Source organism: Triticum urartu, chromosome 3A (genome assembly GCF_056163025.1).
Source record: "Triticum urartu cultivar PI428250 chromosome 3A, HENAU_Tu73, whole genome shotgun sequence".
Classification (NCBI taxonomy): Eukaryota; Viridiplantae; Streptophyta; class Magnoliopsida; order Poales; family Poaceae; genus Triticum; species Triticum urartu.
In genome coordinates, this window is record NC_141875.1 from 383,313,220 (window position 1) to 383,338,061 (window position 24,842).

Consider the following 24,842-nt stretch of genomic DNA (forward strand, 5'->3'; position numbering starts at 1 on the left):
ACCAACTAGCATCAACCACAAAGAGTAATCAACACTACTAGCAACCCACAGGTACCAATCCGAGGCTTTGGGACAAAGATTGGATACAAGAGATGAACTAGGGTTTGAGATGAGATGGTGCTACTGAAGATGTTGATGGAGATTGACCCCCTCCCGATGAGAGGATCGATGGTGATGATTTCCCCCTCCCAGAGGGAAGTTTCCCCGGCAGAACAGCTCCGCCGGAGCCCTATGGTTCCGCCAAGGTTCCGCCTCATGGCGGCGGAGTTTTGTCCCGTGAGCTAGCTTATGATTTTTTCATGGACGAAAGACTCCATATAGCCAAAGATTGGCATAGGGGTGCCAGGGGGCCCACGAGGCAGGGGGCGCGCCCAGGGGGTAGGGCGCGCCCCCACCCTCGTGGATGGTGGTTGGCCCCCTCTGGTACTTCTTTCGCCCAATATTTTTTATATATTCTGAAACTTGCTCCCGTGAAGTTTCAGGAATTTTGGAGTTGTGCAGAATAGGTCTTTAATATTTGCTCCTTTTCCAGCCCAGAATTCCAGCTGCTGGCATTCTCCCTCTTCATGTAAACCTTATAAAATAAGAGGGAATAGGCATAAGTACTGTGACATAATGTGTAATAACATCCCATAATGCAATAAATATTGATATAAAAACATGATGCAAAATGGACATATCAAATAGCGCATAAAGTAGGTTTAAGCTTCTATCACTCTAGCAACCCATCATCTAATAACTACTCCACAATGCATTCCCTTAGGCCCAAATATGGTGGCATTTCATGTAGTCGACGTTCATATAACACCACTAAGGGAATCAACAACATACATATCATCAAAATATCGAACAAATACCAAATTCACATGATTACTTATGATAACTACCCACAAAACATATTCATGCTCAAGATTAGAGGGGTATTGAATAGCATAATAGATCTGAACATAGGATCTTCCACCAAATAAACCAACTAGCATCAACTACAAGATGTAATCAACACTAACTAGCAACCCACAGGTACCAATCCGAGGTTTTGATACAAAGATTGAATACAGGATATGAACGAGGGCTTGAGATGAGATGGTGCTATTGAAGATGTTGATGAAGATTGGCCCTCCCACGATGAGAGGGTTGTTGGTGATGATGATGGCTTCGATTTCCCCCTCCTAGAGGGAAGTATCCCCGACGGAATCTCTCCGTCAGAGAGCAAAAGTGCTCATGCCCAAGTTTTGCCTCGAGACGGAGGCATTCCATCCCGAAAGTCCTCCCCTTATTTTTTTAGGGAAAATGGGCTTATATACCAAAAGATGGGCACCGGAGGCTGGACAGGGGCCCCACTACCACCAGGGCACGCCAGGGGGTAGGCTCACCCTGGTGCTTAGTGGGCACCTGGGTGGCCCCCTTTGGTACTTATTTTCTCCAATAATTTTTATATATTCCAAAATAAATCTTCATAAAATTTCAGCGATGTGCATAATATGTATCTCTGACATAGCTTTCTCAAGTCCAGAATTCCTGCTATCGGTAATCTTCCTCTTTGTGTAAACCTTGCATATTATGAGAGAAAATGCATTAGAATTACTCCATAAAGTGTTATTTAATTGAAAACATTATAAAATAACAGTAGGAAAACATGATGCAAAATGGGCGTATCAACTCCCCCAAGCTTAGACCTTGCTTGTCCTCAAGTGAAAGCCTATATCGATAATCATGTCCACATGTTTAGAGAGAGAGAGGTGTCTATAAAAATAAAATGTGGACATAGTAGCTTCATGATCTTTATTATAACAACAATATTCATTATCATATAACTTCTCATCAGCAAGTAATAATTCATCACAACATCGAAGTATAAGGTATAAACTTTCTTGAGAATTAACAAACTATGTTCTCAGTCAACAATGCAATTGCAATTCGTCATATTTTCAGGAAGGGTCTCATGTCAGAGCTTTTTAGCAAGTCCACATACTCAACCATCATTTAGTCTTCTATGATTGCTAACACTCACAACATATATATGGAGCAAAAGTTTCAGCCAGACACGTAGAAAGATAGGGGCTTATAATTTCGCCTCCCAACTTATTCACCTCAGGGGTGATGTCAACAATAATAACTCATGATCACTCATATCCAACTGGATATATATGCCTAGATCTTTCCCCACCACATGATGCTTGCAAAAGAGAAAAATAAAAAGGAATAGAGGAGAACACTATTGACGTTTGCATAAAAAGTAAATACATAAAAGTAAAAGATAGGATCTTTGAAGAGGGAAGCAGAGGTTGTCATGCTTTTTGTATTTGGATGCAAAAGCTCTTAATGCAAAGGAATGCCATGTTATATTGCCCCTTATTATAGCAATCTTTATTATGCAGTCCGTTGCTTTTATTACTTTGACATCACAAGTTTGTACAACGCTTATTTTCCCTTACAATAAAATATCAAACATATTTAGAAGCAATTTTTATTGCTTTATGCACCGGATAACTTACTTGAAGGATCTTATTCAACCCATAGGTAGGTATAGTGGACTCTCGTAACATGAAATTGGGTTTAAGGTTTTTGGATGCACAAGTAGTGTCTCTACTTGGTGTGGGTTTTTGGCTAGCAAAGATGTTGGGCAAGCACCACATGTTGGAGGATCTATGACAATATAACTTCTATGTGAATATAAGCAAACATAATTCATTGTGTTGTCTTCCTTGTCCAACATCCACAATTTGGCATAAAATGTTTAATGGGGGATCACAATCATAAAAGATGTCCAAGATAGTGTATTTGCATGTGAATTTTCTCTTCCCTTATTAATTCTTTCATGAATTGCATCATTGACCAATGCTATGTTTGTCAACTTTCAATAAATTTTACCGCATATACTTTTACTTGTGCCATTACTTTCCATAAGATTAGCATATGATCTTTTTCATTAATTTCATTGGTAGGATTGAAACAAAAAGGTAAAGAAACAATAACTCAAACTAATCTTTATTATATAACTCTCAACTCGATTACATAGATGGATAGATCATGAAACTAGCACTCAAAATATATCATACTAAACTTTTATTCAACTAAATCACGAAATAGCTAAGGATCGAACTAAAATAGGTAAAGATAATAAAAGTGATGGTGATACGATACCAGGGCATCTCCCCCAAGCTTGGCACAAGCCAAGTGGAGTGCCCATACCCGTATACTCAAGTTTCCTTCTTTGGTGATTGTAACACCCCATGTGTCATGCTACAGTTAACTCCTGTTAGTGGTGCCACATCATCATAATTAATTTTTGCTAATCATCACTTTGTTCCAAACCGACCTCAAATTCAAATTTAAAAGACAAGTAAAATTATTATTTTCCTCAAACTATAAAACTAAAATGTTCAGTTTTATTTTAAATCCCCCAGATCAATTGCCATGTTGACACCAATGATTTGACTCATCGGGTAATCCCTAGCAAAATATAAAGTTGTCAAACAGAAAATAAAATAGCCTTTTCATTTTGAACAAATAATTATGCAATTACAATTGGTGTGAAACTTTGTGCACCTCTTCAAAAAAAATTGTGCTTGATTTATGTGACAACTTTTGTATTCAACAAAACTCAATTGGTATTATTTAAATGAAAAATGTGGATAAAATATAAGACATAAAATAAATAAAAGGAAAGTGTCGGTGTTCTGGGAACAGGGGTCCCCAGACTTGCCTGTCTGCGGCCTGCGGCGTGGCTCAAAGGGGGCCCAGCACGGCCCATCTTCATCAACACAAGACTCAAGACCCTCGCGAGGGGCCAAGCCTCGCGGGGCGGATGACGTGGAGCTTCCTCAGGCGCGGCCTCATCAGGCTGGCTCACGAGGAGGCGGAGAAATCAAGGCGGGGTACCTCGCGAGGTGCCCGTGACGCAAGCCATGACGACTCGGGGCGCTAGGCGGGTGCCAGCCCGCGCAGCGTCCTCCTTTCCTCTTTGGTGCAAAGGGGACAAGCACAGCCGCGGTGTACCGAGGCATCAGGCAAAGGTTGCCATTTCGGTGCAACCAGACCAAGACCAGGAGGACTACGAGACGGAGGTCACCGTGGAGACGGAGCCGCAGTGGGCGTGACAGGCGGGACCGCGGGGCATGCGGGGCATCATGGCGTGGCATTCGGGATGACGGCGCCGGAGGAATACGTACCCCTCATGATGGACCAAGGACACCCTCACGAGAGCGGACAAGGCTCGCTCCTCGGCCCAAGCTGGGGGGACGAGGCACTAGAAGCCGAGCCATTCCAGGAGCCCCGGAACGGTCCCACTGGCCACGCTGGAGGCAACGATTATCGGGCACCGCTAATTCTTCAGGAGCAGGTATACGCTAACCATGGATCGCAGGAGGTGCAGGTCGCCGCAGCGAGCAGCTGCCCCGCTCCCACAGCCTCCTACCCCTCGGGAGGAGGGCGCAGGGGGCTGCAGGAGAGGGGAAGGGATCCGACATCGGCACCGCGGCATTCGGAGCAAGGCGTTCTCAGGAGGTAGGCCCTCCGCTGGGGAGGTGCCCCAGGGCCTGCCCCCGGCGGAGGACCCGTGGTCATCGGGGGAACCGTTGGCGACCTCTCTACCCCATCGGGCGGCGTCCTGGTTTCTGGTCGTTGCTGATGGCACTAGAGTGTGGCGCAAGGTGGGGCCCTCATCTGGCGATATGAAGCAAGGCCAGTACCTGTGAAGAAGGCCCAGTGCCTGTGAAGCTCGCCGCCCCGTGACACTCTCACGTAATAATGAGTGGGGCTGTACACGCCCCGGAGTCTCAGGGGTGCCGACCTCAGGCCCTGGGGCTCCCTCCCACGCCCAGTGGACAGCACTTAGCTCCGCGCTGGTGAGAAGACGTCCAAGACTAGATTAGGTGCCGGACACGGCCTTTTGTCTGCTTTCATTGCCTTTCCCTTTGGCTGTATCTTTTCCCCCGCTGGATTTAAGTTGGATTCGAATTTGAGATTTGCGTGTGTTCGGGGAAGGGGTGATTATTCTCGTTCGAGCCATTTCTCACGTTCTGGTTACTACTTCGCCACAGCTGCCTCCCCTCGCGAGCCCCTCGCGAGCCGGGTCAGGCCTGGCTCATGCGCAACCCAAACTGCCGCTGTTGCTCCCTCTCGGGAGGATTTTCGGGTGCCTGCGGAGGTTGTCCTGCTTGGAAAAGGCCCAGAGCCTGTGAAGCAGGGCGAGTGCCTGTGAAGCTATCACGTTTGGAAAAGGCCCAGAGCCTGTGAAGCAAGGCGAGTGCCTGTGAAGCTATCGCGTTTGGAAAAGGCCCAGAGCCTGTGAAGCAAGGCGAGTTCCTGTGAAGCTATCGCATTTGGAAAAGGCCCAGAGCCTGTGAAGCAAGGCGAGTGCCTGTGAAGCTATCGCTTTTGGAAAAGGCCCAGAGCTTGTGAAGCAAGGCGAGTGCCTGTGAAGCTATCTCGTTTGGAAAAGGCCCAGAGCCTGTGAAGCAAGGCAAGTGCCTGTGAAGCTATTGCGTTTTGGAAAAGGCCCAGAGCCTGTGAAGAAGGAAAATGCCTGTGAAGCCGCCGCGTTTGGGAAAAGGCCTGGAGCCTGTGAAAAAGGCCAACGCCTATGAAGCTCCCCGCCGGCAACACTCTCATATCCTACGGATTCAACTAAAGAACACCCAAGACGTCACGCCCTCCCACAGGCTGCTTCGGGGCTTGCGCGAAACAAAGGTAAACCAGCCAACCACCAGGCGCGAGCGCTCGTGCAATATGACAACTACCAATACGATGAACACAGGTTTTACATGAGGGGCTTCCCCTCCCAAAATGCTCTCACGGCCATCAGGTCAAAAACCTGAGTTCTATTCATGCAGGGCAAAAAAGACAGGAGCGATACACACTCAGTCGGACCAATCCCCCAATGCGTCCTCGGAAGCACCTCCCGAGCCGTCGCGGGCGTCGCCGAACTCGCCATCGTCGTCTGCGTCGCCACCAGCGGCGTCAGGACCGTTCGCCGCACCGCCCTCGCCAGCAGCCATGATCGCGTCGTCATCGTCCGAAGCGAAGGCCCTGACAAGGGCGTCCACGTTGTCTTCCACCCAGTGCGCCAGATCGCCTCGGACGGCCTGGGGGACTGGGGCGATGACGGCGTCCAAATCGAAGTGGGGATCCATGTTCAGGAGATGACTGAAGACACGGGAAAAGGCGCGCCTGAGCAGGGCGCGGCTCCTCTCTTCCACCAACCTGTCGGCCCTGGCCGACCGCGCCTCCAGCTGCGTCACCACGGCGGTGAAGAACTGAAGGTTGCCAGCATAGTTGGCTATGTGCGGCTCGCCAACAGCCGCCCCACAGATGTTGCCCAAGGCTGCGCTAGCTCTCTCCTGGAGCATGGCGAGCATGGGGCCGTGCACGTGCTCCAGGACCTGCCGCTGACATATCTCATCCGTGTTCCGGCGCGCGACGCCCTCAGCCTCCTCCACCCGCTGGCGAAGACGGAGCCGCCTCCCCCTTGCGCTACCTCAAGGGCGGCCCGGGAGGCGTCGGCCAGCCGCGTCGCCTCCTCCCGCTTGACCCTCAAGGCTGCGGTCCTCCCTTCAGCTTCGACCTGGATCAACTCCAGCCTCCTTTCGAACTCGCGCTCGAGGTCTTGGCGCGCCATCGCCACCCGACGTCCGACCTCTTCCAGGACACGAGCTTCCCGTGCGGCGACATCGTCCTCCGCCTGCGTCACCAAGCGCTCCCTCGTCTCCGGCCGCTCGTACTCGCGGGTGCGTTCGGCAGCTTCCAGTGTCAACGCTTCTTCACGCTTCTGGAGCTCAGCTGGGTCGCCAGAGGCCACCCGCATCGACGCAAGGGCCGACTCGCGCAGCTCCACTTGCTCCTCCAGTGAGTGGCACCAGGTCAGGACCCCCCAAGCCCGCTCCTCCCCCGCCTCTCGCTGTCGGTCAGCTCTCCAGGCCTCCTCGGCAGCCTGGGATCGGGCCACCCGAGAGGCCCCTAGCGACGCCTTCGCCTCTTCATCGTCAAGATCACGCTGACGGCGCGCGAGGGCGATGGCGGCCTCCAGCTCGCGCCTCCCTGCAGCCAGGTGCAGGCCCTCGGCCTCCAGGCACGCGTCTTCGTCAGCAAGTTCCTCCCCAAGCAGGTTCACCGCATCAGTCGCCCTTCGAAGGAACCCTTGGCGGCGAGCGCGGCACTCTCGGGCGTGCTCGAGCACGTCTTCCACACCTTCATCTGCCCCAAGCACGCGCCGGGGCCACGAATCATCATTCCCCCTCCGGGAAGGGGGCTGGGGGCTGCCACCCTCACGACAGCCGGGCGCACCTCACCATAAGCCCAACCTGGAGCCAGCCCGTCTTCAGATGAAGGGCGCAGGGGGCGCCTCAACCAGTCGCAGCCCGCGACCAGACGAGAAGCCCACGGCAGGCTGGCTATGCCCCGAGAGGGCCCGCGAAGGAAAATCGGGGGGAATGAAGGGCCGCGGTGCACCTCGGGATGGTCCACCCCTTCAGTCGCCCTCACCACAAGGGCAGAGCTGCTCGGAGCACTTGAGGACGGTAGAGGGGGCGAAGCCAAAGGAGGCGGCGCCTCGACTACTTCCGCGAGCTCGGCCGGAGGGGCCTGCGGAGCAAGGATCAGTGAAAGCAACAAGAGGATCAGGAGCCAGGAAGGGAGAGGACTCACTCGTCAGTGGCGAAGTACTTCCTGCGCTTCAGTGCGCGACAAGGGAAGTCGTCACCCAGAGCCTCCCTTTTCCTCTGGAGGGCCTCAAAGTCCACGCGGAAGCGGCCCAAGAGAAGAGCGCAAGGATCAACCTGCGACGAAGACGGAGCATCGAGGCGATCCGCGTTAGGGGCGCCTGCCTGGCGCGTGCCGCCCATCACCTCGCCAGAAGGCGTGGCTGGGGCCTCCGAGGCCTCAGCCCCGGGCACTGGGAGCGGCTGCTTGCCGCCCTCAGCCTTAGCGGCACGGGTCCCAGGAGCTGTCCCCTCGAGAGCATCACCCGGCGCTGTCACCTCGTCGGGAGCCCCCTCGGCCTCCGGCGCCTCCTGCCTCCCTGCTCCGCCACTTGAGGAGGAGTCGCCTTGGCCGATTGGAAGGGCAGTCACCACCACTGGATTCTCACGAGGTCCCTGGAGGCCGGCGGGGCGCAGCCCTCACTCATCAAAGACGGGCATCTGCTTCACGAAGTCGACCCTGCTCTGGCAGAGATACAGCAAGGCCCCTCCCTGCCTGACGCTGCCGAGGTTGGGGTCCCCGGCCAAGGTCAAGAGCGCCGACTTCAGCACCTCAGGAGCCAGGTCCTCTTCCTGGAGCCTCATGCTATCCTCATGCCCACGGAAGGCCCACATGCGGCGAGAGTGGCGTTGAAGGGGAGCGACACGGCATAACAGAAACTCCTTCACCACCTTGGGCGCTGTCACGCCGAGCTTCCTCAGGAGCGCGAAGCGGCTCCAGACGAAGACGAGCCGGGGGCTCTCGAGCGTCTCCTGGCCCCAACCCGAATTGGGGACAGCAGGCGAGGTCGGCTCCGATAGCAGGGGGCTGGGCACCCCTGCGTCCACATACAGCCACCGCTCGCGGAACCCAACCGCGGGCAGGGGGAGCTTGAAGTCAATCCCAGAGGCCGCGGTCTCAGGCTCGGCAGTGAAGCTCACGCATGCCCAGCATTGGGTAGGGTCGACGAGATGCAGCGAGAAGAAGTGGCGCAGCAAGGCAACCGAAGGAGGGATGCCCACCATGGCTTCGCAAATGAAGGCAAAGACCAAAAGGAGGGTGATGGGATCAGGACTTAGGTGCATCATGTGGATCTGATAATGGGAGAGCACGGCATTGAAGAAGTCGGAAAAGGGGGGAACCAGACCCACCCACAGGGTGTCGTCAAAACATGGGACCTCGGTAGCTATCCTGTCGATGGAGAAGTGGGGCACGGGCCAGGCCGTCGTCCTCCCGCACTCATTGAAGATGGTGTCCAGAGCCAAGCTGACCTTGCCCAGGCACTCTCGATCGAGTACGGTCGACTGGCCAACGGCGGGGGCAACCGATGGTGGCACACAAGACGAAGGCATGGGTTTCTTCCCTCTCTCATCCTTTGTTGGAGCCATGGTGATGGGAAGGAGGGGGAAGATTCGAGATTGGATTGGAAGCAGGAGCTGGCGTTCGAAGGGAGGAAGGACAGTGGACGCTCGAGCAACAGGAAGGGGAGCGGCTGTGTACAACTACAAGTCCGCCTAGCAGGGCGCAGAATAAGGGGGGCGTGGGGGAACAGTGCCGCCCACGTCCAATCAACCGCCACGCGGCACCCAAGGCCGCAAGCTGTTAGGGCCCACGGCGCTTCGCCCTTGCCCTTTCGCCTCTCAGCACGGCCAAGTCCGGGCGCGCCTTGGGCCTGGGGGCTACTGTCGGCGTTCTGGGAACGGGGGTCCCCAGACTTGCCTGCCTGCGGCGTGGCTCAAAGGGGCCCAGCACGGCCCATCTTCATCAACACAAGACTCAAGACCCTCGCGAGGGGCCAAGCCTCGTGGGGCGGATGACGTGGAGCTTCCTCGGGCGCGGCCTCATCAGGCTGGCTCACGAGGAGGCGGAGAAATCAAGGCGGGGTACCTCGCGAGGTGCCCGTGACGCAAGCCATGACGACTCGGGGCGCCAGGCGGGTGCCAGCCCGTGCAGCGTCCTCCTTTCCTCTTTGGTGCAAAGGGGACAAGCGCAGCCGCGGAGTACCGAGGCATCAGGAAAAGGTTGCCATTTCGGTGCAACCAGACCAAGACCAGGAGGAATACGAGATGGAGGTCACCGTGGAGCCCAAGACGGCGTCATCACCAGAGCTTTGCGCAGGCGAAGACTGCTTTTGTCAGGATAGCTTGTACTAGCTGTCCCCCTTCAAATTAGCCCGCCATTGTTGGCTCCCTTCCCGCTCAATATTTGGGAAGAGGACCAGGGCCTCTATAAATAGGACCAGCCACCCACATAGCAAGGGGGTTCGGCCGGAGGCGAGTAAGGGTTGGAAGCTTAGAGAGAGAAAGAGAGAGAAAAGTGACTGAACTCCTCCCAGCAGTTCATTGCCCCAGCCAAGAGCAGACCCTCGCGAGGCTGTTCTTCCTTGTATTGTTCATCATCATCAGCCCAAGAGGCAATCCACACACCACACACTGGAGTAGGGTATTACACCACAACGGTGGCCCGAACCAGTATAAACCTTGTGTCTCTTGTGCAGTTCTTTCAGTAGTCTAGATCTTAGCGAGACGGAGAGGTAGAAGGTGTAATCTCCAAGCGCACCCCAGTGTTCGAACCTTAAGGGTCTGCCGGAACCCGAAATCCGACAGAAAGAACCTATCTATGTGTACTTGGGCCCTAGGTCTACTAGGAGGCCCAGCCAGCCCAACCCCACTGTCTCCTTCCTCCATTCACAGAGGGCGCAATGGACACCATGCAGCCGCTCATGGCCGCGGATGGCCACGTGTCGGCCATCTGCCGCACCACGACGACCTACAAGGTCCCCCTCGACCCCCTGCAAGACCTAAACGCTCCCACTTTCCCTCTCAGGCCGCTCCCCTTCTTCCCCTCGCTCACCCGACACTGTTCTTGCCATGGACCCGCTCGCTCGCGTGCTCCCCGACCTCCCCGCGCCTTCGAGCTTGTCCCCGAGGACCACCATCACCCGTTGCTTCGCCTACGGGGACCAGATCGAGCCAGGAGCCACCACAATGTCGGTATTGCCATCATCTTCGTCTTCGTCCACTGCAGCTCCCCCTGTGTCGATCCTCCGCCTCCGGCTGCTCCTGATCTACCGACGAGCCCCCTGTGAGCTCCTCCCCTGCTACCCCTTCTCCCCTCGGTTTATCGTGTTGCCCCGCCATCGCTCACGCGCACCGCGGCCAGCCGCGCCCACAGCAAATCCCGACACCCCCACATGTGCGCCTCCGTCTCGCCCCGCTATGTGTCGCCGCCTCCCCTATGCACCCGACCGTGCCAAGGCCCGCTCCCGCCGAGCCTTGCCTCGCGTCGTCCCTCGCCCTGCACTCCTGCACCCGCCGCCGCAGCCCTCCAGCTCATCGTGCCCCCACAGTCCTCAAGTGCTCGCTCGCCCTGCCATGCTTGCGGCCACACCCGCCACCGGCCGCCGGTGTCGTGCCCGCTGGAGCCTCGTCCGCCGGTGCCACGCCCACCGGAGTCCCACTGCTGCTCCGGCCGGTTAGCGTCGCCGCGCCCTGGCTTCGACCAGTGGCCGCGCGCATGCAGTCCAGCCGCGGCTGGCCAGCTACTGCAGCCGCCCTGGGCCACTACCAGCGGGCCCCGCCCTTGTTAATTATGGGCTAACCCCACTGTCAAATTAAAACAAACCCCCTTGTTTAGTTTTATTGCTTTAGTTTAGTTTGCTAGCCCTTGTACCTATGACATGTGGTCCCCTTCTATTGTTTAAGCTAAATAAATAAAATCTGTTAAAGTAAAAGCCTATGACATGTGGGTCCCCTGGTTAGTTTGACCAGTCAACTAGTTGACTGCTGACTCATCAGTCAACAGGGCCCACTATCAGCTTCACGTACAAACAGGTTGGTACACTATCTGTGAACTGATACGTCTCCATCGTATCGACTTTTCCAAACACTTTTGCCCTTGTTTTGGACTCTAACTTGCATGATTTGAATGGAATTAACCCGGACTGACGCTTTCAGCAGAATTGCCATGGTGTTATTTTTATGCAGAAATAGAAGTTCTCGGAATGAACTGAAACTTCATGGAGAATATTTTTGGAATAAATAAAAAATACTGGCGAAAGAATCAACACCAGGGGGCCCACACCCTGTCAACAAGGGTGCAGGGCGCGCCCCCTGCCTCGTGGGCCCCCTGAGGCTCCACCGACGTCAACTCCAACTCTATATATTCACGTTCGGGGAGAAAAAAAATCAGAGAGAAGGATTCATCGTGTTTTATGATACGGAGCTGCCGCCAAGCCCTAATCTCTCTTGGGAGGGCTGATCTGGATCCCGTTCGGGGCTCCGGAGAGGGGAATCCGTCGCCATCGTCATCATCAACCTTCCTGCATCACCAATTTCATGATGCTCACCGTTGTGCATGAGTAATTCCATCGTAGGCTTGCTGGACGGTGATGGGTTGGATGAGATTTATCATGTAATTGAGTTAGTTTTGTTAGGGTTTGATCCCTAGTATCCATCACTGGTGCGCGTCGGTCCTAAACAAATGGTTTTGAACCCCTTTCCACGACGGCAAATGGAACCGTCGCCAAGTGAGTGTGGGCGATAGGGGGGTCCTTCCCACACGACCCAGAAACCGTCGGGGATATGCCTTCCTGGAACGCAGGCTCGGCAAAATGAGAACGTGTGCGACCGGGAAGGGCTCACATACGGAAATACGTACAGTAGAGCTAAAAATACAATTATACGACGAAATTGTTTCCGGTCACAAGTACATCCCACACAGTCAGTCCCTGCTAAACGTTTCCGTTCGTATGTACATCCCACATAGTCGCTCCAAGGAAAATGTTTCCGTTCATAGGTACATCACACACAATTTTTCCCGTTAAATCGTTTGCGTTATTGAATGTATCACACACTGTGCATAGAAGAAACTGTGTGGCAAAGGTTGTCCATCAGACACACTTTTTATGTGGTAAACATTTGCGCAAGGTGGCCTAATGCAAACAGTTTTCAAGAGAAAGCCGTGTGTGCAGTGGAGATTGATCGCATTCGTAGTGGATCCTAGAAACGTTTCTGATCTCCACGTATATCGCACACGTTTCGCTTTCGCAAACCGTGAGTAGTGTAATCCCTAATTAATCCCAATTAATCCAATTAGTCCCAAATTTAAAAATCACATGTTTTGAATTTGAAAGTAGGCAATAACTTATTTCATATCCAACCATGTTTATTACAAATATAGGTTCAACCACGAACCCATAATTCGATGCACAGGTACATATACTAAAGAACTACAGAAGCACCAAGTAAAGAATGATGAACCACAGTTATACTAAAGACTGTAAAGAGAGAGGCGAAAGACATTCTGGTTGCTGGAGAAGGTGAAGCGGAATGCCCATATTGTGCCCTCCTCCATGCGTAAGGCGCGCATGACTCTAGGCCAACCCCTTGTGATGGCTGCCCATCCATCCTTCACTGTCTTCATTAGGACTTCTCGATGCTCATTGTAGTCTGGATGAAATACTTTAACCTTCATTGCGTGTCCACCAATCATGTACTTTGTGAGGTAATCTTGAGTGAACTGCTTCGGGAACCACTGGGAATGAAAAAGATTCAGACATTGTTGTCTAACAACTCATTATGGGCAGTAAAAAGAGAAGGCTGCAGAGTTTGTAGTTACCACCTACAACTCATTGTTGTGTTGGATAGAGCATAAACAAATAATTTGCTTGACACCATTCATATATTTTTGCTAATAATCCTTATCAGTTTCCTCACTTGATGCTTGTTCATCAATATCTCATTGCCCCATATGCAAAAAGGGTCGATGCGTGGATCCTTGCCAAGAGCATATGTACCTACAAGCAACAAGTCAATATTAGAAGCTAACAAGTGTCCAGGCCTGGATCTATATGCACTACATTATGGAACGACGGGGGGAGTACAAGCCGAGGGATGAAGCTAACCTCGACGGAAAATGGTGGCCACTCCTATTGTTGTCCTACATAAGTGTAACACCCCAAGAATCCTGCTATAGTAATCTCTCCCTAATGGTAGCCAGGTCATCATGATTACTATGCAAGTTGACACTTGTTTTAAAAAAATAAAAACCAAATTCAAAATTTAATTGCAAGTGAAAATATTATTTCTTCAAATAGTAAAACAAAAATGTTAGTAATGTCTCATAAAATCCCTAAGTTATTATCATGTTGGAAACAACCTTATTTGAATTACTAAAATGCCCCTGGAAATTAATTAATTGGACCAGCAGCAAAATATTTGACATTTTCAATTATTAAAAATATTTAAACAGTTCCAAATGATCTGAAACTTTTTGTGAAACACCCCAATATTATTCTAGGTTTATGTGCAAGTTTTCACATTTAACAAAAATAAAAAATTAGTAGAACAAAATACAAATCAGAGGAGAAAATTACAAAACAGAAAAGTAATAATAAAAAGAAAAGGGAATAGCCGGGGCACCTTGCCCTTGGCCCATCACTTCTGCTGCTCCAGGCCCAGCCCAGCCCACATCCATCTTCAACCTTCTATTCACAGAAGGCTCGGTGGCCGCCGTTCACTCGTGCATGCCGCGGATCCTCCACGCATCGTGCATCCGCCGCCTCCCCGCGTGGATAAGAGCACCCCCTCTCTCCCCCACAATCCCTAAATCCCCATCACTCCAGTTTCCCTCTCGTTTCTTTTCTAGAAGAGAGCCGAGCACCGCGTCGCCACGTCGTCGTCATGGTCGCAACCATCGTCCACCATGAGCCACAACGGGAAGTCCAGGAGGTGAGCACCGTCATACTCGACACTGGAGTAGAAGGAGTTGGACCGCGGAGCATCAACACCGATGCCAACTGCGTCTTCTTCCTCGGATCGCCGTCGCCGTCCTTCGTCGATCCCCGGCCGTCGCTACCCCACCGTCTCCCTCGAACTCTCCCGACTTCCCCGAGGTCGCCATTGGAACCACTGTGAGCTACTCGTTCAGTTCACCTCCTTTCCTACTTCGATCTGTGCCGCTTACACCGTCGTACACGCCCCCTGGCCGCGTCCCATGCACCGGTCACGCCCCGCGCCGCCCCCTGCACTGTGCCTTGGCCAGGCCATGCCCGCGCGTGCGCTTGCCCCACTAGCCCCGCCGCCCGCTCGTTCGCGCCAGCTCTGCCCGTCGCCTCCAGCTACCTCTTGAGCACTGCGTTGGTTTTCCCTTGAAGAGGAAAGGGTGATGCAGCAAAGTAGCGTAAGTATTTCCCTCGGTTTTTGAGAACCAAGGTGTCAATCCAGTAGGAGACTATACGCAAGTCCCTCGTACCTACACAAACAAATAAGAACCTCGCAACCAACGTGATAAAGGGGTTGTCAATACCTTCACGGTCACTTACGAGAGTGAGATCTGATAGAAATAATAATAAGATAAATATTTTTGGTATTTTTATGATATAAATTAAAAATAAAGATTGCAAAATAAACGGTGCCAGAAATAGCTTGTTGACGGGAAATTAATATAAAGGAGAATAGACCTGGGGGCCATAGGTTTCACTAGTGGCTTCTCTCAAGATAGTATAAGTATTACGGTGGGTGAACAAATTACTGTCGAGCAATTGATAGAAAAGTGCATAATTATGAGAATATCTAGGCATGATCATGTATATAGGCATCACGTCCGCGACAAGTAGACCAAAATGATTCTGCATCTACTACTATTACTCCACACATCGACCGCTATCCAGCATGCATCTAGAGTATTAAGTTCATAAGAACAGAGTAACACATTAGGCAAGATGACATGATGTAGAGGGATAAACTCAAGCAATATGATATAAACCCCATCTTTTTATCCTCGATAGAACAATAAAATACGTGTCTTGCTGCCCCTGCTGTCACTGGGAAAGGACACCGCAAGATTGAACCCAAAGCTAAGCACTTCTCCCATTGCAAGAAAGATCAATCTAGTAGGCCAAACCGAACTGATAATTTGAAGAGACTTGCAAAGGTAGCCAATCATACATAAAAGATTTCAGAGAAGAATCAAATATTGTTCATAGATAATCTTGATCGTAAACCCACAATTCATCGGATATCGACAAACACACCGCAAAAAAGAGTTACATCAAATAGATCTCCATGAAGATCGAGGAGAACATTGTAATGAGATCCAAAAAGAGAGAAGAAGCCATCTAGGTAATAACTATGGACCCGAAGGTCTGAGGTAAACTACTCACACATCATCGGAGGGGCCATGGAGTTGATGTAGAGGTCATCCGTGATTGATTCCCCCTCCGGCGGAGCTCCGAAAAAGGCCCCAAGATGGGATCTCTTGGGTACAGAAGGTTGTGGCGGTGGAAATAGGGTTTCGTGGTGCTCCTGGATGTTTTCGGGGTATATGAATATATATAGGAGGAAGAAGTAGGTCGTTGGAGCCACGAGGGGCCCACGAGGGTGGAGGGCGCGCCTCCTCGCCTCCTCGTTGATTTCTTGATGTCCACTCCAAGTCCCCTGGATCACGTTCGTTCCAAAACTAACTCTCCCGAAGGTTTTATTCCGTTTGGATTCCGTTTGATATTCCCTTTCTACGAAACACTGAAATAGGCAAAAAAACAGCAATTTGCACTAGGCCTTGGGTTACTAGGTTAGTCCCAAAAATAATATAAAAGTGTATAAATAAGCCCATTAACATCCAAAATAGATAATATAATAGCATGGAACAATCAAAAATTATAGATACGTTGGAGACGTATCAAGCATCCCCAAGCTTAATTCTTGCTCGTCATCGAGTAGGTAAATAATAAAAACAGAATTTTTGATGTGGAATGCTACCTAGCATAATTCTTAATGTAATTTTGTTTATTGTGGCATGAATATTCAGATCCGAAAGATTCAAGTCAAAAGTTTAATATTGACATAAAAATAACAATACTTCAAGCATAATAACTAAGCAATCATGTCTTCTCAAAATAACATGGCAAAAGGAAGTTCATCCCTACAAAATCATATAGTTTGGTCATGCTCCATTTTCGTCACACAAGAATGCTCTCATCTTGCACAACCCCAATGACAAGCCAAGCAATTGTTTCATACTTTAGTAATCTCAAACTTTTTTCAACTTTCACGCAATACATGAGCATGAGCCATGGATATAGCACTATGGGTGGAATAGAATAATGATTGGGGGTTATGTGGAGAAGACAAAAAAGGAGAAAGTCTCACATCGATGAGGCTAATCAACGGGCTAGGGAGATGCCCATCAATTGATGTCAATGCAAGGATTAGGAATTGCCATGCAACGGATGCACTAGAGCTATAAATGTATGAAAGCTCAACAAAAGAAACTAAGTGGGTGTGCATCCAACTTGCTTGCTCACGAAGACCTAGGGCATTTGAGGAAGCCCATTGTTGGAATATACAAGCCAAGTTCTATAATGAAAAATTCCCACTAGTATATGAAAGTGACAAAACAAGAGACTCTTTATCATAAAGATCATGGTGCTACTTTGAAGCACAAGTGTGGAAAAAAAAGGATAGTAGCATTGTCCCTTTTTATTTCTTTTCCCTTTTATTCTTTTTTTGGGCCTTCCTTTTTTTATTTGGCCTTTCTCTTTTTTGGGACAATGCTCTATTAATGATGATCGTCACACTTCTATTTATTTACAAATCAATGATTACAACTCGATACTAGAACAAAATATGACTCTATATGAATGCCTCCGGCGGTGTACCGGGAAGGGCAATGAATCAAGAGTGACATGTATGATAAATTACGCATGGTGGCTTTGCCACAAATACGATGTCAACTACATGATCATGCAAAGCAATATGACAATGATGAAGCGTGTCATAAATGAAATGGTGGAAAGTTGCATGGCAATATATCTCGGAATGGCTATGGAAATGCCATAATAGGTAGGTATGGTGGCTGTTTTGAGGAAGATATAAGGAGGTTTATGTGTGATACAGCATATCATATCACGGGGTTTGGATGCACCGGCAAAGTTTTCCCAACTCCCAAGGTGAGAAGGGGCAATGCACGGTACCGAAGAGGCTAGCAACGATGGAAGGTGAGAGTGCGTATAATCCATGGACTCAACATTAGTCATAAAGAACTAACATACTTATTGCAAAAATCTACAACTCATCAAAAACCAAGCACTATGCGCATGCTCCTAGGGGGATAGATTGGTAAGAAAATACCATCGCTCGTCCTCGACCGCCACTCATAAGGAAGACAATCAAAGAACACCTCATGTTTAAAATTTGTTACACAACGGTTACCATACGTGCATGCTACGGGACTTACAATATTCAACAGAAGTATTTCTCAAATTCAGAACTACTCAACTAGCACACTTTAATATCACCACCTTTATATCTCAAAACAATTATCAAGTATCAAACTTCTCATAGTATTCAATGCATTTCTATGATAGTTTTTATTATACCCATCTTGGATGCCTATCATATTAGGACTAGTTTCATAACCAAAGCAAATTACCATGCTGTTCTAAAAGACTCTCAAAATGATATAAGTGAATCATGAGAGATCAATAATTTCTATAAAATAAAACCACCACCATGCTCTAAAAGATATAAGTGAAGCACTAGAGCAAAATTATCTAGCTCAAAAGATATAAGTGAAGCACATAGAGTATTCTAATAAATTCCAATTCATGTGTGTCTCTCCAAAAAGGTGTGTACATCAAGGATGATTGTGGTAAACTAAAAAGCAAAGACTCAAATCATACAAGACGCTCCAAGTAAAACACATATAATGTGGTGAATAAAAATATAGCCTCAAGTAAAGTTACTGATAGAAGAAGACGAAAGAGGGGATGCCTTCCGGGGCATCCCCAAGATTAGGCTTTTGTTTGTCCTTTAATTTTACCTTGGGGTGCATTGGGCATCCCCAATCTTAGGCTCTTGCCACTCCTTGTTCCATAATCCATCAAATCTTTACCCAAAACTTGAAAACTTCACAACACAAAACTTAAACAGAAAATCTCATGAGCTCCGTTAGTATAAGAAAACAAACCACCACTTAAGGTACTGTAATGAACTCATTATTTATTTATTTTGGTGTTAAACCTACTATATTCCAACTTCTCTATGGTTCATAAACTCCGATACTAGCCATAGATTCATCAAAAAAAAAGCAAACAACGCACGAGAAACAGAATCTGTCAAAAACAGAACAGTCTATAGTAATCTGTAGGTTTTGAATACTTCTGTAACCCCAAAAATTCTAAACTAAATTGCTGGATGTGAGGGATTTATCTATTAATCATCTTAAAAAAGAATCAACTTAATCGCACTCTCTAGTAAAAAAATTGCAGCAAATCTGGTGAGCGCTAAAGTTTCTGTTTTTTACAGCAAGATCGCAAAGATTTTACCCAAGTCTTCCCAAAGGTTCTACTTGGCACAAACACCAATTAAAAGCATAAAACCACATCTAAACAAAGGCTAGATAAATTATTTATTACTAAACAGAACCAAAAAGCAAGAAACGAAAATAAAATTGGGTTGGCTCCCAACAAGCGCTATCGTTTAACGCCCCTAGCTAGGCATAAAAGCAAGAATAGATCTAGGTATTGCCATGATAATGAAAAGGTAAATCGCGAAAACTCATCTCATATTCCCTACATTCAGCAACAAGCTTTCTTTGTGGCAAGCAAAAGTAATCAAAAGGGATAAATTTAATGGGACAAAAGTCCCCAAGATCAAGCTCGGGAGGTATTGGTTCCTCCTTTGGACCCTCATATTGCACAACCAATTCATCATTATAAGCATTCTTTTGGCAAAAAGTCATGAGCGTATGTTCAAGGGAAAAACCTAACCCATTATTCTGGATAGCAAAATTATCATTAAGTTCAGAGATCCTGTTAACAAGAACATCGGTTGGAACCTTTTTTCTAAGGTTTTCATTAAAAGCAACATGATCTAAAGATCGTAAACGCATAAAGTCTTCTTGATAAAAAAGGATTGCTTCTATGGGAGGACAGCCGGCATCGACCCTATAATGCGCAAAAATTTCACTGGCCTCTTTTATTATAAGTCTGAACTCATGAGCTAAAAAGATGGTCGCTGCTCGCTTAACAGAAGAATGCTCAATATTAGAAAATTCTAGGAAAATCCTTTGTATGGAAGGATGCATATGTAAAAATTGTCTTTCAAGTTCAACTATGAGCAAAGATATAGCATCCACGAGACTACTAGTTTTATGAAGAATAGACCCGCTCATGGTGGGTAAAGCACTGGCACAAGTAAAGAAATATTGAATAACTCCCTTCCCAATAATATTACCGCTACCAATCCGAAACTTTTTAGTGCGTAAAATAGTACGGTTTTCAAGAGGATCATCAATAGCATCAAAGTTTTCCATATTATTATCCTTATGAACGATAACCTCCCTAGTTTCAGACATGATGGCAACAAAATGCAAAAAGAACGAGCACACAGAAGGCAGGAAGAAAAAAAGAGAGCGAATAAAACGGCAAGGGTGAAGTGGGGGAGAGGAAAATGAGAGGCAAATGGCAATTAATGTAATGCGAGGGATAAGAGTTTGTGATGGGTACTTGGTATGTCTTGACTTATGCGTAGATCTCCCCTGCAACGGCGCCAGAAATCCTTCTTGCTACCTCTTGAGCACTGTGTTGGTTTTCCCTAGAAGAGGAAAGGGTGATGCAACAAAGTAGTGTAAGTATTTTCCTCAGTTTTTGAGAACCAACGTATCAATCCAATAGGAGACTACACGCAAGCCCCTCGTACCTACACAAACAGATAAGAACCTCGCAACCAACGCGATAAAGGGGTTGTCAATCCCTTCACGGTCACTTACGAGAGTGAGATATGATAGAGATAATAATAATAAGATAAATATTTTTGGTATTTTTATGATATAGATTAAAAGTAAAAATTGCAAAATAATCGGTGCCAGAAATAACTTGTTGACGGGAGATTAATATAAAGGAGAATAGACTCAGGGGCCATAGGTTTCACTAGTGGATTCTCTCAAGGTAGCATAAGTATTACGGTGGGTGAACAAATTACTATCGAGCAATTGATAGAAAAGTGCATAATTATGAGAATATCTAGGAATGATCATGTATATAGGCATCACGTCCGCGACAAGTAGACCGAAACGATTCTGCATGTACTACTATTACTCCACACATCGACCACTATCCAGCATGCATCTAGAGTATTAAGTTCATAAGAACAGAGTAACACATTAGGCAAGATGACATGATGTAGAGGGATAAACTCAAGCAATATGATATAAACCCCATATTTTTATCCTCGATGGCAACAATACAATACGTGCCTTGATGCCCTTGCTGTCACTGGGAAAGGACACCGCAAGATTCAACCCAAAGCTAAGCACTTCCCCCATTGCAAGAAAGATCAATCTAGTAGGCCAAACCAAACTGATAATTCAAAGAGACTTGCAAAGATAACCAATCATATATAAAAGATTTTAGAGAAGAATCAAATATTGTTCATAGATAAACTTGATCATAAACCCACAATTCATCGGATCTCGACAAACACACCGCAAAAAAGAGTTACATCAAATAGATCTCCAAGAAGATCAAGGAGAACATTGTATTGAGATCCAAAGAGAGAGAAGAAGCCATCTAGCTAATAACTATGGACCCGAAGGTCTGAGGTAAACTACTCACACATCATCGGAGGGGCCATGGGGTTGATGTAGAGGCCCTCCGTGATTGATTCCCCCTAGGCCTATGACATATGGGCCCCATGCCCCTTCAAAAAAAGAGAATTAAAAAATCATTAAATAATAATAATTCATTCATTAATTATATAATTAATTAACTTAATTAAATCTGTTAATTTAACCTAATGACTTAATTAAACTAACTAATCCTGTTTAGTTAGCTGAGTCAATGACAAACGGGCCCATCTGTCAGTTTGACTGGTCAACGGTCAAAGTTGACCGCTGACGTCATGCTGATACAATAATACTATTTTTGAATTAATTTAAAATTAATAATTAAAAAATTGATCAAATCTTTAAAAATTAATATAAAATAAACCGTAACTCGGTTGGAAAAACTTTGTACATGAAAGTTCCTCAGAACGACGAGACGAATCTGAATACGCAACCCGTTCGTCCGCCACACATCTCTAGCATAGCGAACACGCAACTTCCCCCTCCGGTTCAACTGTCTAAAAATGCCAAACACCGGGAATACTTTCCCGGATGTTTTCCCCCTTCGCCAATATCACCTATCCCTAAGTTAGCTCACCCCTGACACCGCGTATTGCCATGTTATGCTTTGTGATGCTTTGATTGCTCTATTATTTAATGTGTTCCCCCTCCGTTACTTCGATAGATCCCGAGACTGCCGGCGACCCCTAGTTCGACTACGGTGTTGACGACCCTTCCTTCTTGCCAGAGCAACCAGGCAAGCCCCCCCTTGATCACCAGATATCGCATATTCTTCTTGATACGTCTCCGTCGTATCTACTTTTCCAAACACTTTTGCCCTTGTTTTGGACTCTAACTTATATGATTTGAATGAAACTAACCCGGTCTGACGCTATTTTCAGCAGAATTGCCATGATGTTGTTTATGTGCAGAAAACAGAAGTTCTCGGAATGACCTGAAACTCCACGGAATATCTTACAATAAATAATAAAAAATCCTCACCAAAGATGAAGACCAGGGGGCCCACACCCTTTCCACGAGGGTGGGGGGGTGCCCCCCTAGGGCGCGCCCCCTACCTCGTGGCCCCCCTGGAGACCTCCCGACTCCAACTCCAACTCTATATATCTGCTTTCGGGGAGAAAAAAATAAGAGAGAAGATTTCATCGCGTTTTATGATACGGAGCCACCGCCAAGCCCTAAAACCTCTCGGGAGGGCTGATCTGGAGTCCGTTCGGGGCTCCGAAGAGGGGGATTCGTCGCCGTCATCATCATCAACCATCCTCCATCACCAATTTCATGATGCTCACCGCCGTGCGTGAGTAATTCCATCGTAGGCTTGTTGGACGGTGATGGGTTGGATGAGATTTATCATGTAATCGAGTTAGTTTTGTTAGGGTTTGATCCCTAGTATCCACTATGTTCTGAGATTGATGTTGCTATGACTTTGCTATGCTTAATGCTTGTCACTAGGGCCCGAGTGCCATGATTTCAGATCTAAACCTATTATGTTTTCATCAATATATGAGAGTTCTTGATCCTATCTTGCAAGTCTATAGTCACCTATTATGTGTTATGATCCGTTAACCCCGAAGTGACAATAATCGGGATACTTACCAGTGATGACCGTAGTTTGAGGAGTTCATGTATTCACTATTTGCTAATGCTTTGTTCCGGTTCTCTATTAAAAGGAGGCCTTAATATCCCTTAGTTTCCATTAGGACCCCGCTACCACGGGAGGGTAGGACAAAAGATGTCATGCAAGTTCTTTTCCACAAGCATGTATGACTATATTCGGAATACATGCCTACATTACATTAACGAATTGGAGCTAGTTCTGTGTCACCCTATGTTATGACTGTTACATGATGAACCACATCCGGCATAATTATCCATGATTGATCCGATGCCTACGAGCTTTCCATATATTGGTTTACGCTTATTTACTTTCTCGTTGCTATTGTTACAATCACTACAAAATACCAAAAACATTACTTTGCTTTCGTTACTCTTTTGTTACCGTTACCATCACTATCATATTACTTTGCTACTAAACACTTTGCTGCAGATACTAAGTTTCCAGGTGTGGTTGAATTGACAACTTAGCTGCTAATACTTGAGAATATTCTTTGGCTCCCCTTGCGTCGAATCAATAAATTTGGGTTGAATAATCTACCCTCGAAAGCTGTTGCGATCCCCTATACTTGTGGGTCATCAAGACTAATTTCTGGCGCCGTTGCCGGGGAGCATAGCTCTATTCTTTGAGTCACTTGGGATTTATATCAGCTGGACACTATGAAGAACTTGAAAGACGCTAAGACAACAATTTATCCCTCAACTACGAGGGGAGGTAAGGAACTGCCATCTAGCTCTGCACTTGATTCACCTTCTGTTATGAGTAAGCTTGCGAAACCTAAACCTGCTTCTGCTATTCGTTCTGATATGTCACATGTTATTGATGATGCTACTTCTGCTATACATGATAATTATGATGAAACTACTTCTATGCTTGATACTACTGTACCACTTGGTGATTTTCTTGAGGAACGACTTGCTAGGGCTAGAGAGATTGAAAATATTGAATCTGATTATGATGATGAAAGTGATGATGAAGAATCACTTGTTATTCTTGAGGGTTATTTATTTGATCAAGAAGCTTCTTTAGCTATTTTAGCTTGCAAAGATGGATATGAACTCAAAAGGTTATTAGCTAAATGGAATAAGCAATCTCTAAATGCTAGGATGAAACCTGACCCTACTTTTGCTACTTCACCTATCTGTGTTACTGATAAGGATTATGAATTCTCTGTTGATCCTGATATAATTACTTTAGTTGAATCTGGTCCTTTTCATGGCTATGAATCTGAAACTGTTGTGGCACATCTTACTAAATTAAATGATATAGCCACCCTATTCACTAATGATGAGAGATCTTGCTACTTTTATATCCTTAAAATATTTCCGTTCTCATTAAAGGGTGATGCTAAGATATGGTTTAATTCTCTTGATCCTGGTTGTGTGCGTAGTCCCCAGGATATGATTTACTACTTCTCTGCTAAATATTTCCCTGCTCATAAGAAACAAGCTGCTTTAAAGGAAATATACAACTTTGTGCAAATTAAAGAAGAGAGTCTCCCACAAGCTTGGGGGAGGCTTCTCAAGTTACTTAATGCTTTGCCTGATCACCCTCTTAAGAAAAATGAAATACATGATATCTTTTATAATGGACTAACCGATGCTTCTAGAGATTACCTGGATAGTTGTGCTGGTTCTCTTTTCAGGGAAAGAACACCGGATGAAGCTGAAATCTTATTGAATAATATGTTGACAAATTAAAATAATTGGGCACCTCTTGAGCCAGCTCCTGCTCCAATTAATGATCCTATTCCTAAACCAACTCCGAAGAAGAAAGGTGTTCTATTTCTTAGTCCCGAAGATATGCAAGAGGCAAAGAAATCTATGAAAGAAAAAGGTATTAAAGCTGAAGATGTTAAGAATTTACCTCCTATTGAAGAAATACATGGTCTTAATTTACCGCCTGCCGAAGAAACATATGATCTTGA